This window comes from Heterocephalus glaber, unplaced genomic scaffold (assembly GCF_053883595.1).
Source record: "Heterocephalus glaber isolate CG9 unplaced genomic scaffold, H.glaber_assembly_v1.0 deba00001871, whole genome shotgun sequence".
NCBI lineage: Eukaryota > Metazoa > Chordata > Mammalia > Rodentia > Bathyergidae > Heterocephalus > Heterocephalus glaber.
The window spans coordinates 256,948-270,327 of NW_028258509.1; the positions used below are offsets into that span (position 1 = coordinate 256,948).

A 13,380-nucleotide genomic window follows, 5' to 3' on the forward strand; every position below is an offset into this window, starting at 1 on the left:
TTTCTGGAGTAAGGTGGAATCTGGGTGTGTTGTTTTAATTTGCATTGCTTGAATGACCAGTGATATTTTTTCATATATTTATTTGCTGTTTGTACTTTTTCATCTAAAACATGTCTATTCATTTCAGGTGCCCACGTTTGGATTGGGCCTTTAAATTTGGGGGGGTGATTTTTTGAGTTCTTTATGTGTTCTAGATGCTAGTCCTTTGTCTGAGGAGTAGCTGGTAAAATTTTTTCCCATTCTGTGAGTTGTATCTTCACTCTTTTGGTAGTTTCTTTTGCTGTGGAAAAGCTTTTTAATTTGACGTGATCCCAGTTGTTGATTCTTTGTAATATTTCCTGTGTGATCAAGGTTTTGCTCATGAAGTCTTTGCCTACTACTATATTTTCTAGAGTTTTACCTATTCTATCATCCAGCAGATTAAGTACTTATGTTTTTATATTTATATATTTGATAAATTTCTATTTTAATTTAGTGCATGGTGAGAGATATGGGTCTAGGTTCAATTTTCAGGCATGTGGAAAGCCATTTATTTTCCAGCACCATTTATTGCAGAGGCTATCTTTCTTCCAGTGAAGGTGTTTGGCCCCTTTGTCAAAGATAAGGTAGCTGAGTGTCCTTAGAGTTATTTCTGTATCTTCTATTCTGTTTCATTAATATTTGGGCCTTTTTTTTTCTAGTACCATGCGGTTTTTAACATGGTAGCTTCATAGTGTAACTTCAAACTGGGGATTCTGATGCCTCTGGCTTTGCTCTTGTTGCTGAGAATTGCTTTTGCTATTCTAGACCTCTTTTAGTTCCATATGAATTTTAGGATTGTTTTCTCTAGTTCTTTCAGGTATTTTGTTAATAATTTGATCAAGATTGAATTAAATCTGTATAACAGTTTTGGAAGTATGGCCATTTTCACTATATTGGTTCTGCCTATCCAAGAACCAGGGATATCTTTCCATTTTCTGATATTTCCTTTAATTTCTTTTTTCAGAGTACTATAGTTTCAAATGTAGAGGTCTTTCACTTCTGTTGTTAGATTGATTCCTAAGTATTTCATTTTTCTTTATGCTATTATGAAAGGTGTTGTTTCCTTAATTTCTCTTTCAGTGAGTTTATTATTTGTGTACAGGAATGCTATTGATTTTTTCCCCATTAAGTTTATTGGTACATTTTAGATATAAAATACAGTTACATTCATCATTGGGATCTTGTACCATTACATGAGTATCTTGGTTCTTATTTTTTTTCCCCTTCCCCTGCCCTCCCTTCACCCCCTCCACACTTCCCTATTTGCAAAGACTTTGTTTCCATTTTTTTCCTTTTCTCATATTTGTTCATTTCCCTTTTTTCCTTTCCTCTAACCCTCCCACTTCCCCTACTCCTTTAGACCTTTTCTTCCTATTACACAATATCAATTACACATTTTAAAAATTATAATATCAAAACTTAGAGGACATTACTATAGATTTTATAGCATTTAAAGGGATATAGAAAGCATATTACAAAAATCTTTTTTGAAATAAATTTGACAACTTCTATGAAGTACTTTAGAAGACAAATTAATGAAACTGACTCTGGAGGAAATATAAAATTTGAATAGCACCTGTTAAAGAAAGTATATTCCTAGCTTAAAAACCTACCTATATAACAACAACAGGCTCATATACATTTTAACGGATGAATTATATCAAACATTTAAAGCAGAAAAAAGAAAAAACACTTCTCCTCTCATTTTAGGAAATCAACGTTGTGCTAATCCCAAAACTGGATAAAGATAATAGAAGAAAAAAGTATGAACATAGACAGAAATTTGTTTAACAAAACAAACAGTTAGAAGTCAGATCTGGCAGTATGTAGAAAGTGGTTTTATTATAGGGATGGCAGTGTTGGTTCAGATGCTATTGATTTTTGAGTGTTGACTTTGTATACTGCTATGCTGCCAAATTTAGTTGTCAATTCCAGGAGTCTTTTGGTGAAGTGTTTGAGTTCTTTTATGTAGAGCATCCATCATCAGCAAATAATGATAATTTGACTTTTTCCTTTCCTATTCTTATTTCTTTCTCTTGCCTAATTGCTCTGGCTAATGTTTTCAGAACTATATTGAATAGGAGTGGTGATAGTGGGCATCCTTGTCATGTTCCTGATTTTAGAATGAAAGTTTTCAGGTTTTGTCGGTTTAGTATGATGTTGGCTGTTGGTTTGTCATAGATGGCTTTTATCAGATTGAGATAAACTCCTTCTATTTCAATTTTCTTTCATTTTTTAAAAATCATGAATGGATGCAGGACTTTGCCAAATGCTTTTTCTGCCTGTGTTGAGATCCTCATGTGGGTTTTGTCCTTGGTTCTATTAATATGATATATTGGGTGGAGGGATTGAAGGGAGGGCAGAGGAATGGGGAAAAAATAAGAACCAAGATACATCGTATAAGGTACAAGTTCCCAATGATGAATGTAACTGTATTGCATACATAAAATGTACCAATAAACTTAATGAAAAAGAATATGATATATTACATTTATTGCTTTGTGTATGTTGAACCATTCCCACATTCCTGAGATGAACCCGACTTGGTCATGGTGTATAATCTTTTTAATGTTCACTTTTATGTTTCATTTGTTTTGTTTTTTGTACCAGGGATCGAACTCGGGACCTTGTGCTTGCGAGGCAGGTGCCAGAACCACTGAGCTAAATCCCCAGGCCCATGGTGTATAATCTTTTTGATGATTTGCTATGTTGGCCTTTATGGTTTCTATGTTTTTCCTAAACTACTGTATTTTTGTTTTTAAACTGTGTCTACTCTAGATTCACTAACCATATCCTTCATATGGTCATCGCCTCTTTAGTTACCTATGTAATTATTTCTCATTTTGTTTTTTTTTTCTAGAAACTAATTCACCTGCTTTTTCACTTCTGCCACTACCATTTCAGAAGGTTCATCTGAGTGGTTTTTTATTTCTTCCACCTCAGTGCACCCTGAATTTGCCTTGGGTGACCTGGAGGTCTGGGGTTGCATCTTGCTCCCATGTTTTCTCATTTTCTATTCTTAAAAATTTGTTTTCTACATTGATGATTGTAATATTGCTTATTGTAAGTAACTTTATTACTAGTATTGAGACCTCTTTAGGAAATTATATGTCAGAGTTGCTTTCTATGCATATCTGGCTTTTCAATTTTGAGTCTTTCTCAAGATCCTGCCTCTTTAATTTATTAGGGATAAAACATTGCAGCCTGTTTGGCCTACCACCCAGTTCTTTGGTACTGGGCTGCAGTATTGTTTATAAGTCCCAGACAATCTGGTTATTGGGATACAAGGAAGATAAATTGATCACAACAACTACGTCAAGTTGGCTAAAGTAGTACAATCAATAATAGCAATGCCATCACACACAGATTGGAAAATGACAAAGTGAGATAACTAGTAATTTGCCACCTTTAACCCTATGTATAAGATTTATAGTTATATAGCAAAATGTAAGACAGATCAGAAAATTATATACAGTAAATATCCACTCAATAGAGTGATTTTACTCTAAGTGAAGAAAATTTAAAAGGGAGAAGAGGAAAAAAATACAGAAATGAAAGAAGAGAAAGAGATTAGAAGCAAGGCTGTAGGACAAGGAAAGATTACATAAGCTTCAGGAAACTGGTGAAGACAGGAAGGAAAGAAGGAGAAAACAAAAACAAGAATAAAACAAAACTAAAAACAGTGTTCTTACTCTCAAAAAACAAAAACAAGCAATCAAACAAACAAAAACCCAAATTAACAAAAATTAAGAAAAATTAGGGTCTCTTTAAGTCATGCTAAATTGCCCAGGCTGGGCTGAAATTTGCAATCCTCCCACCTCAGCCTCCCAGAGTGCTGGGATTACAGGTGTGCACCCATGCCCAGCTAGACATCTCAGCATTTATAGGCTGAAATAAACTCTTCTTTCCCCAAACTTGCTCCTTTCACAGCCTTCCCCTGCACCTGTCAGCAGCATCTTCATTCTTCTAGTTGCTGAAATCAGAAATCTCGGGGTTATTTAAATTTTTCTTGTATTTTAGTTTAGTTTCCTAGTGCATGTACATAGTACATAATGTTTACATTCCTTGTGGGAAGTTGGTACATTTACGTTATATATCTTAATTCCTTTTTCATCCTCTTTCCCTTCCCTCCCCCCTTCCACCCACCTCTTGATCCCCTTCCTTTTTAAAATACATGTTTGCTGTGCATAATGTTTCCATTTCTTGTGTCGAGTTGGTACATGTATGTAACACCTTTCAATTTCTATTTATTTCATCCCTTATACCTCCTCTCTCTCCCCTTTCCTCTATCTCTTGCTCCTCTTCCCTTTTGAGAATGATCTATCTCCTTACTTCTTATTATCTGTCTTTTATTTTGCTCTTTATTTTTACTCTGGGTTTCTCATATAAAAGAAACCATATGATATTTAACCTTCTGTGTTTGATTTATTTCACTTACCATTATGGTTTCAAAGTGCATCCACTTTCCTACAAATGACTCAAATTTATCCTTCTTTATGGCAGAGTAGTACTCCATTGTATATAAACACATTTTCTTCATTCATCTATTGATGGACATATGGGCTGCTTTCAAGATTTAACTATTATGAATTGTGCTGACATAAACACAGGCATATATGTATCACTGTAATAGGATATCTTCAACACTTTCAGAAACATGCCTAGAAGGGAAATATCTTCATCAAATAGAATTTCTAGTTTCAGTTTTTTGAGGAATTACCACACTTATTTCCATAGTAGTTGTATTAATTTATATTCCCACCAACAGTGTAGAAGAGTTCCTTTTTCCCTTCAGCCTCTCCAGCATTTGTTATTATTTGAGTTCTTGATGATGGCCATTCTTTCTGGACTAAGATGGAATCGCAGTGTTATTTTTATTTGCATTTCTCTAATGGCCAATGATGCTGAGCATTTCCTCATGCATTTATTGGCCATTTGTACTTCTTCTGTGAAGTGTCTATTCCTTTTGCTTGCCCATTCTTTGATTGGATCTTCCGTTTTTGGAGTCTAATTTTTTTTAGTTCTTTGTATATTCTTGATATGAGTTCTCTGTTAGAGGAATCTCTGGTAAAATTTTTCCCATTCTGTAGGTTTTCTTTTCATTGTGTTGGGTTGTTTCTTTTGCTGTGCAGAAGTTTTAAAATTTGATATGATCCCTTTTGTTTTGTTTGTTTTTTGGTTTTTAAGACAGAGTCTCACTATGTAGTTCAGACTGCCCTTGAACTCACTATGTAGCCCAGGTTGGCCTCAAACTCGCAATGATCCTCCTCCCTCAGCTTCCCAAGTGGTTAGATTGTAGGCATGCATCACCATGCCCAGATCTTATCCCATTTGTTGATTCTTGATGCTATTTTTTGTTCAACTGAGGCCCTCTTCAGAAAGGCTTTGTCAATGTCTATGACTTCAAAATTTTTATGTATTTTATCTTCCAGCAGGTTAAGTGCTCCTAATTTAATATTTAGATCTTTGATCTATTTTTTAGTTTAGTACTTGGTAAAAGACATGGTTCAGATTCAATCTTCTGCGTGTGGATAGCCAGTTTTCCCAAGACCATTTTTAAAAGAGGACATCTTCCCCTTGGAGTCATTTTTTTACTCCTCTTTCTCACACCCCACATCAATAAATCTTGTCTCTCCATCAGAATCTATCCAGCATCTAACCACTTTTTGTCATCTCTGCTACTGTGTCGAAGTTACCATCATCTCTACTGGCAACAGCCTCTTGCCTAATCATTCCCATGCCTCCAGCCCTGCAGTCTATTCTCAGCATAGGGTTGGCCAGTGGGCCCTCTACAGTGTAACCCAGACCATGAGACCTTGTGCTTTTGAGGCAGGCTTGGTGCCACTGAGCTAAATCCCCAGCCCTTTATAAGCCTTTTTCTATAAGCCTTCTGTTCACTCAGTAAATCTAGTACCCTTACAATGACCTCAAAGAACCTTCATGATCTGGTCCCTGACAAATTCTCTGACCTCATCTTCTGTTTCCCCATCCTCACAGTACACTGTCCTTATTCAAATCACCCTAGTATTTAAAACAGCAATTCTCTCTTCCTCTTGTCATTCTCTATTTCCCTTTCCTCCTTTATTTTTCCCTGTAACAGTTATCACAATCTGCATATTTTACTCATTAACTTTATTAACCCCCAGCAGCATGTAACCATCATTAGATTAGGAGGTAGTGTTTGTTTTGTTCACTCATAGTGCTTAGAGCTGGACCAGGGACACAGAAGGCTCTCAGTAAATATTTGTTGATCCTTCCATGGATCATGGCCAGTTGCTTAGAGGGGCAACTAAGCATGCCAATGTAAGTCATAGATACTACAGTCTGGTCCAAAAGCAGGCTTGCCTGGTTTCAAAAATTGATTCTACCACTAATTAGCAAAATAAATTACCCAGGCCTTACTTTTCTCTTCAGCAAAGTAGGGACAATAATAGAACCTACTTCATAGATAGTTGGTGAGGTGTTAATAACTATAAAATCCTTAGAACAGTACTCAGCACATAGTAAAGGCTGTATAAACATTTGCTATAATTATTAGCATATGGAGTTAAAAATGTGTGAAGTGTGGCCAAAAATAGGGTTATATTTAATTTTTTAAAAAATTATTATAGTAAAAGACACATTTCCATTCATCCCTCTCAAAATACCCCCAATATTTCAAATACACTTATCTAATTGTTCTTGCTACCTTTAAAATAATTTTTATTAGCACATGTTTGTGATACGTATGCACATAGAATCTTGATCCTTTTTACTCCCCCCCCACCTCGTTCCACCTCCCTCATTTCTAGATCCCTTTCCCATCTCTACACAAATCTTGCCACTTTCTGAAGCAGTTCTAGAAGTTCTCTTTCATGAGTGTTTTTAGTTGTGCTGTCATGGCTACCTTGCTGTTCTGAAGGAATCGAAACATTTCTTTCATGATCATTTTGATTTTGGAGAAGAGCCAGAAGTCATGCAGTGCCAGATCCAGTGAATAAGGTGGATGAGGGCACATCATGTTTTTTGAGCCTTCCTCTCCTTTGCACGGCACTCAGCAACAGCATTCACTGTATTTTTTATTACACCTCATAAATTTATTACACTCACAAAATAGGGGTTCCAAAACTCCTTCAGTAAGTGGCAAGAACAATGGAATAAGTATGTTCAAAGTGAGGAGAAATATTTTGAGAGGAATTAAAGACAATATGCTTTATTGTAATAAAATTTACCATTTTTTTATTAACATTTGTAGTTTAGATTTTCTAAAATCTTTCAATGTATTGTCTTGTAGTTCCCCATGTTAAAATTTATTTCCCACATTTCTGCTTCCACAGTTTTATATTATCTTCTTGTAATTTACTTATCTCCAGGGCCTGACTCTTCTGTAAATTTGGATGTGTCCTTGTGTACAGTACTCCCTCCCACAATCATTTCAAAGTAGTTAAATCATAATCTTATCAAGTTTCCAAATCTGTATGCTGAGTGGGTTGGACTAGATAGTTTCCAAGGTCTTTTCTAGCTGTGATGATCTCCAGAGATGGGACAGGAGGAGGGACAGGACCCACCCTAAGCCCCACCCCCTTGAATTTGCCCTCTGGTTTCCAAGGGAAAGGGTGACAGAATCAACTGGGCTCCGCTTCAAAGGGAGCAGGTAGGAGATGTGCCAAACTTCTTGGGCAAGGGTGGTGTTGAAGCTCCTGGGGTATATCCAGGTGGAGTGAAGGTGTCAGGGGCACATACAGTACAGGGAACTGGGACCAGGGCAGGATCAGAGGTGAAGGCACCATGGGGGAGGCACCAGGGAAATCCAGCCACCCTTACTTCTGCCCTTTCTGTCTGCAGAGTCCTCACTGTTCACCTCCTTGGGCCCCAGCCCTGGCCTTGGAGAAGATGAGGTGGAGCTGGATTGCTGGTTTAATGAGGAGTTCAAGTTCATCCTGCTGCCTGTGAGCTATGCAGTTGTCTTTGTGCTGGGCCTGGGCCTCAATGCCCCAACTCTCTGGCTCTTCCTCTTTCAACTCCGACCCTGGGATGCAACAGCCACCTACATGTTTCACTTGGCATTAAGAGACACCTTGTATGTGCTGTCACTGCTCACCCTCATCTACTACTATGCAGCCCACAACCACTGGCCCTTTGGCACTGGGTTCTGCAAGTTCATTCGTTTTCTCTTCTATTGGAACATCTACTGCAGTGTCCTCTTCCTCACCTGCATCAGTGTGCATCGCTACCTGGGCATCTGCCACCCACTGCGGGCACTATGCTGGGGCCGCCCTCGTTTTGCAGCCCTTCTCTGCCTAGGAGTTTGGTTAGTAGTAGCCAGCTGCCTTGTGCCCAACCTGTTCTTTGTCACAACCAGCACCAGGGGGACCACAATTCTGTACCATGACACCACTTGGCCTGAGAAGTTTGCCCACTACTTGCACTTTAGCTCAGTGATCATGGGGCTGCTCTTTGGCTTGCCCTGTCTGGTCATTCTGGTGGGCTAAGGGCTCATGGTCCAGTGCTTATATCGGCCCTTGCCAGGGTCTGCATAGTCATTTTCTTGTCTCCATTCTCTCCACACCATCACTGTAGTCCTGACTGTCTTTGCTGTCTGTTTTGTGCCTTTCCACATCACGCGCACCATTTATTACCTGGCAAGGCTACTGGGAGCTGACTGCCAGACGCTGAATATTGTCAACGTGGCCTACAAAGTGACCTGGCCCCTGGCCAGTGCCAATAGCTGCCTGGATCCCGTGCTCTACCTACTCACTGGGGACAAGTACCAATGCCAGTTCCAACACCTCTGCAGAGGTGGCAGACCCCAGCCCCGCACAGCTGCCTCCTCCCTGACGCTGGTGTCCCTGCCTGAGAATAGCAGCTGCAGGTGGGCAACCATCTCCCACAACAGTCACTTCCCTGCCCCTAGAGAAGATAGATTGTAACACTGGAAGCTGGGAAGTGAAGGGAAAGGGAGTGAGTGTGGAGCAGAGGCGAGGGTCCTCTTTAGTGACCCCTGGCAAAGTGCTTCGTTTCTCTTCTCCTTTTTAGATAAAGGTAGTGGTGGTTACTTCACTACCTCTACTTCTTTCTTTTTGTTTCTGTCCTTTCCCAGGGACATTAGTCCTGTTTCTGGACTCTGCAAGGCTTCTCCAGTCCTCTTCCTTACTCAACCCCCCACGTCCTCCCACGAGTGTATTTCTCCAGCCAGATAAGAGCATTCAACTGCAGGGGTGGGGAGGGTGGGGTAATTGTAGAATTGGTCTGATTTATCTGATAGTGATAGCCAGAAGCAGGAAGTAGGCTGCACTGGCATATCATACATGCCATATGTGCCATGTGTAGCACCCACACCCACTTCCTGGTTCCCTCTTGAAGACAGGATGGTCTTGCCTACCTAGGTGCTGAAATACGGTACAATCTCAGGGAGCCTGTGTGCCAGGGCTCCACAAGCCACTGGAGGCATGGCACTATGGAACTGGTGAGCAGCCAGGAGGGTGGGGACTCTGGGAAGCCTGAGGGGGCAGGACCCAAGCTATTCCAGGAACAGGAATGGAACTGGGCCTCCTTTACATGTTTGCTGAGAACATGTTTGATAGCTCTCCTGTATTTAATAAAAGAGTGGGTGGTTCAGACTGAGAGGGAGGAACTCCTGAGTTAATGGCTCCAAGTGCTGGTACCCAGAAGTAGAGCAGGTTTGTACAGAGCATGTGGCAGTGAGAGGAATTGATGTCCATAACTTACTCTTCTCTTGTCTCTCCCCTTTCTCTAGATCCTTCCCAGATAAATGACAAATCTGTAACGAGCTCCTTCACATCAAGGGACTCTGAGGCCAGGCCAGGCAACTGGGTCTAGGATGGTCCTTTCCGAATTTCCCACCCATTCACTTGTCTCCTTGCTCCAGCACTCTCTCAGCACTTATCGGTTTATAGGATTGGGTGAGAACATGGAATTTAGGAAGCTATCTTTTGTAAGCCTTGGAAAATGAGAAGCTCTTTGCAAGCATTCGTGGGAGGGGAGGGCTTATATTTCCAGGCCCTTTCCTCTGAAATTGTCTTCTAGTCAGTTGATTTTCTGAGTCAGATCCAAGTCTTGCCTTTCTTTCACCCCACCCTTACTGATCTGTCTCCCATCTTTTACTTGTCTAGTGATACCAAATTCTTGCTGGGTTCTAAGAGATCTCTCTGTCTAGATATTTGGATTGGGGCTGACTGCAGAAAAATGACTTTAGTATTCCTGGGCCCCTTTTCCTTTCTTTAAAGATCTCCTTCTTTCTCCTTAGACATCTGAGACCCTCCTTACCCAGGACCTCTTCCAACCAATATAGTGAAAAAGGCCATACTTCCAAAAATACTGTAGAGATTCAATGCAATGCTGATTGAAATTCCAACAATACACTTCACAGAACTAGAGAAAACAATCCAAAAATTCATTTGGAACCATAAGAGACCTAGAATAGCTAAAAAAATTCTAAGCAACAGAGACATGGCTGGGGATATTACAATCCCCAGCTTAAAACTATACTACAAAGCTACTGTGATAAAATCAGCATGGTATTGGCAAAGGAACAGACCTGAGAATCAGTGAAATAGATTAGAAGATCCAGAAATAACTCCAGACATGCTGAGCCACTTCATCTTTGACAAAGGAGCCAACCACCCTCATTGGAGGAAAGATAGCCTATTTAATAAATGGTGTTGGAAAAACTGGATTTCAACATGCCAAAGATTAAAACTAGACCCATACCTATCACCATGCACTAAACTAATATCAAAGTGTATTAAAGATCTAAATATTAAGACAGAAACACTAAACTTGCTGGAAGATAAGTTAGATAGAACTCTTAAAGACGTTGGCATAAGAAAAGACTTCATGAACAAAACCTCAGCAGCACGAGAACTAGCAGAAAGAATCAACAACTGGGATCTCATCTTATTAAAAAGCTTCTGCACTGCAAAAGAAACCACCAACAGAGCTAACAGACAACCTACAATATGGGAAAAAAATTTTAGCAGCTGTACCTCAGACAAAGGACTACAATCTAGAATATAAAAAGAATTGAAAAAAATCAGGCTCCTCAAATTCAAAGACCCAATTCAAAAATGGGCATCTGAAGTGAACAGACATTTCTCAGACAAAGAAGTAAAAGCAGCAAACAAATATATGAAAAAATGTTCAACATCACTTGTCATTCAAGAGATGAAGATGAAAACAACCCTGAGATTCCACCTCACTCCAGAAAGAATGGCTGCCATCAAGAAATCATCCAATAACAAATGCTGGTGGGGTTGTGGGGACAAAGGAACCCTTCTCCATTGTTGGTAGGAGTGCAGACTGGTGCAACCACTGTGGAAGTCAGTATGGAGATACGTCAAAGTACTAGGGCTAGAGGTCCCATTTGACCCAGCTATTCCCCTACTGGGTATCTTCCCCAAAGAATTAAAAGAATCATACCACAGTGATATATGTGCACCCATGTTTATTGCAGCACAGTTTGTCATAGCTAAAGCTTGGAAACAGCCCAAGTCCCCATCAACTGGAAACTGGATAAAGAAGATGTGTTTTTTTTATGAGATGGAGTACTACACAGCCATAAAGAATGAAAAACTAGAGTCATTTATAGCTAAATGGATGCATATCAAGGTCATGCTCTTAAGTGAAATAAATAGGACACACGTGTAAATACCGAATAGTTTCTCTAGTATGAGAAACTGAAGTGTAAATAAGGATAAAAATGATTAAAATGAATAATTGATAATTTGAATTAGGAGAAAAAGTCCAAAGATGAAGGAGTGAAGGGAGGGGAAGGGGAAAGGAAAAGAGGGAAAGGAAAAACTATGAGAAAAGAAAAAAATGGAAATGAAATCTATGTAAGTAGGGAAGGGTGGAGGGGGTGAAGGGCACACAGGTAATGGGGAAAAAAACTAAGAACCAAGATAGATCTTGTATGGGTACAAACACCCAATGATAAATGTAAATGAATTGTATACCTAAAATGTACCAATAAAATTAATTTAATAAAAAAGAGTGAACTGGCCTTCTGCACTGCTTACCAGTTTCCCAGTCTCATGGCTGCTCCTCATCTCCATTGTCTCCCTTTAGCCCAGCACCTCTCCTACCCATCAGCCAAGCTCAGTAAGCCTGCTCTCTCCTCTATCACTTTGGCTTAATGGAGACTAACTGCCTGGACTTCCTGGTCTGCTACTTCAGGTCTGCCTTCCCTTGTACTCCAGCTTTAGTTAAACACCTTGGCTTTCACCTGGGGCAAATGCTAAAGGCTGGTTTGACCCACTAAAATTTCACTTCCTAGGGAACTTCATCTTACCCTGCTGCATTTCTGGCAAATGTCCATAGTGACTGTTTTGTGTATTTCTCTCCCTCTAAAGGCCCCAACTCCATCCTACTCTTGTGATCGCTTAGGAAAGTTACTTTGCCTCTTGCAAAACAGAGGATGTAATACCCCAATTTCTCTCTGCTTCATTCAAAATAACACTGCTTCTTTATTTACCTTGTCTTTCTACCTGTAGTCCCAAAAGAAGAGGGGGTCCTCTCTCTTGTTCTTTTATTATATCTCTTCATCCTTGTCAGTCTCTTCTATCACTGATTTCATAGCACCTTAAAAACAGCAAATACAAAGCTTTACCACTGATACCTTAACCTTGCTATTCCTCAACACAAAATTACTCCTTAACTCTCTGAACCTGAGTTCCTTCTTATTTTCCTGCACTTACCAGTACAAAATTACCTCTTAAGCAAGACCTCTAATGATCCATTGTCTACATTTCTCTTTGATGTATTTCACTTGATTCTACTGCATGGCCTCTTTGAATTTTTTTTTTTAATAAAAACAGCATTTAAGCATCTCATTAAGACAACATTAAAGGCAATTTTAAGGAAAATACGTACTTTTAAATCCTACACAACAATTTTCATTTTTCCATGTCCCAAGTTTTGTCAGTTTGCCTACATATATAATATATTTTGTTTTCTGTGTCCTTAACATCTTAATGTGTATGGATTTTTTGCATAATTTCCTAATTCTCTCTAAGATAAATTCCCAGGAGTGGGATTATCAGACTAAAGAGCATGAACATTTTTATGGACTGTGGTTTTTGAAATGACTGCACAGATTTTCAATGTCATAACAGATGAGTGTTCCAGTTCCCTTGCAGTTCTAGCATCAAACTTTATAAGAAATATTTTTGGATGTTTCAAAATTAATTTGTTTTGTTAATTTTTTTAGTTTAAAATTTTTATCAGTACATGTTTGCAGTACCTAATGATTACATTTATTATTGGGAGTTGCTACATGTACACAACACATCAGGATTCTTTTACAACTGCCTCTCCTTTTCTTCCTCCCTCCCTCCCTCCCTCCATCTCTTGGTCTGCTTC

At 39.2% G+C, this 13,380-nt stretch overlaps 1 pseudogene across 1 annotated transcript; it reads left to right on the forward strand.

The window, feature by feature from the left end:
- Positions 1–7,620: 7,620 nt before the first annotated feature.
- Positions 7,621–9,227, forward strand: LOC147820472 (P2Y purinoceptor 4-like; annotated as a pseudogene). The gene is made up of 2 exons (XR_015448478.1): positions 7,621–7,654; positions 7,846–9,227. The product of XR_015448478.1 is annotated as a P2Y purinoceptor 4-like (transcript).
- Positions 9,228–13,380: the final 4,153 nt, after the last annotated feature.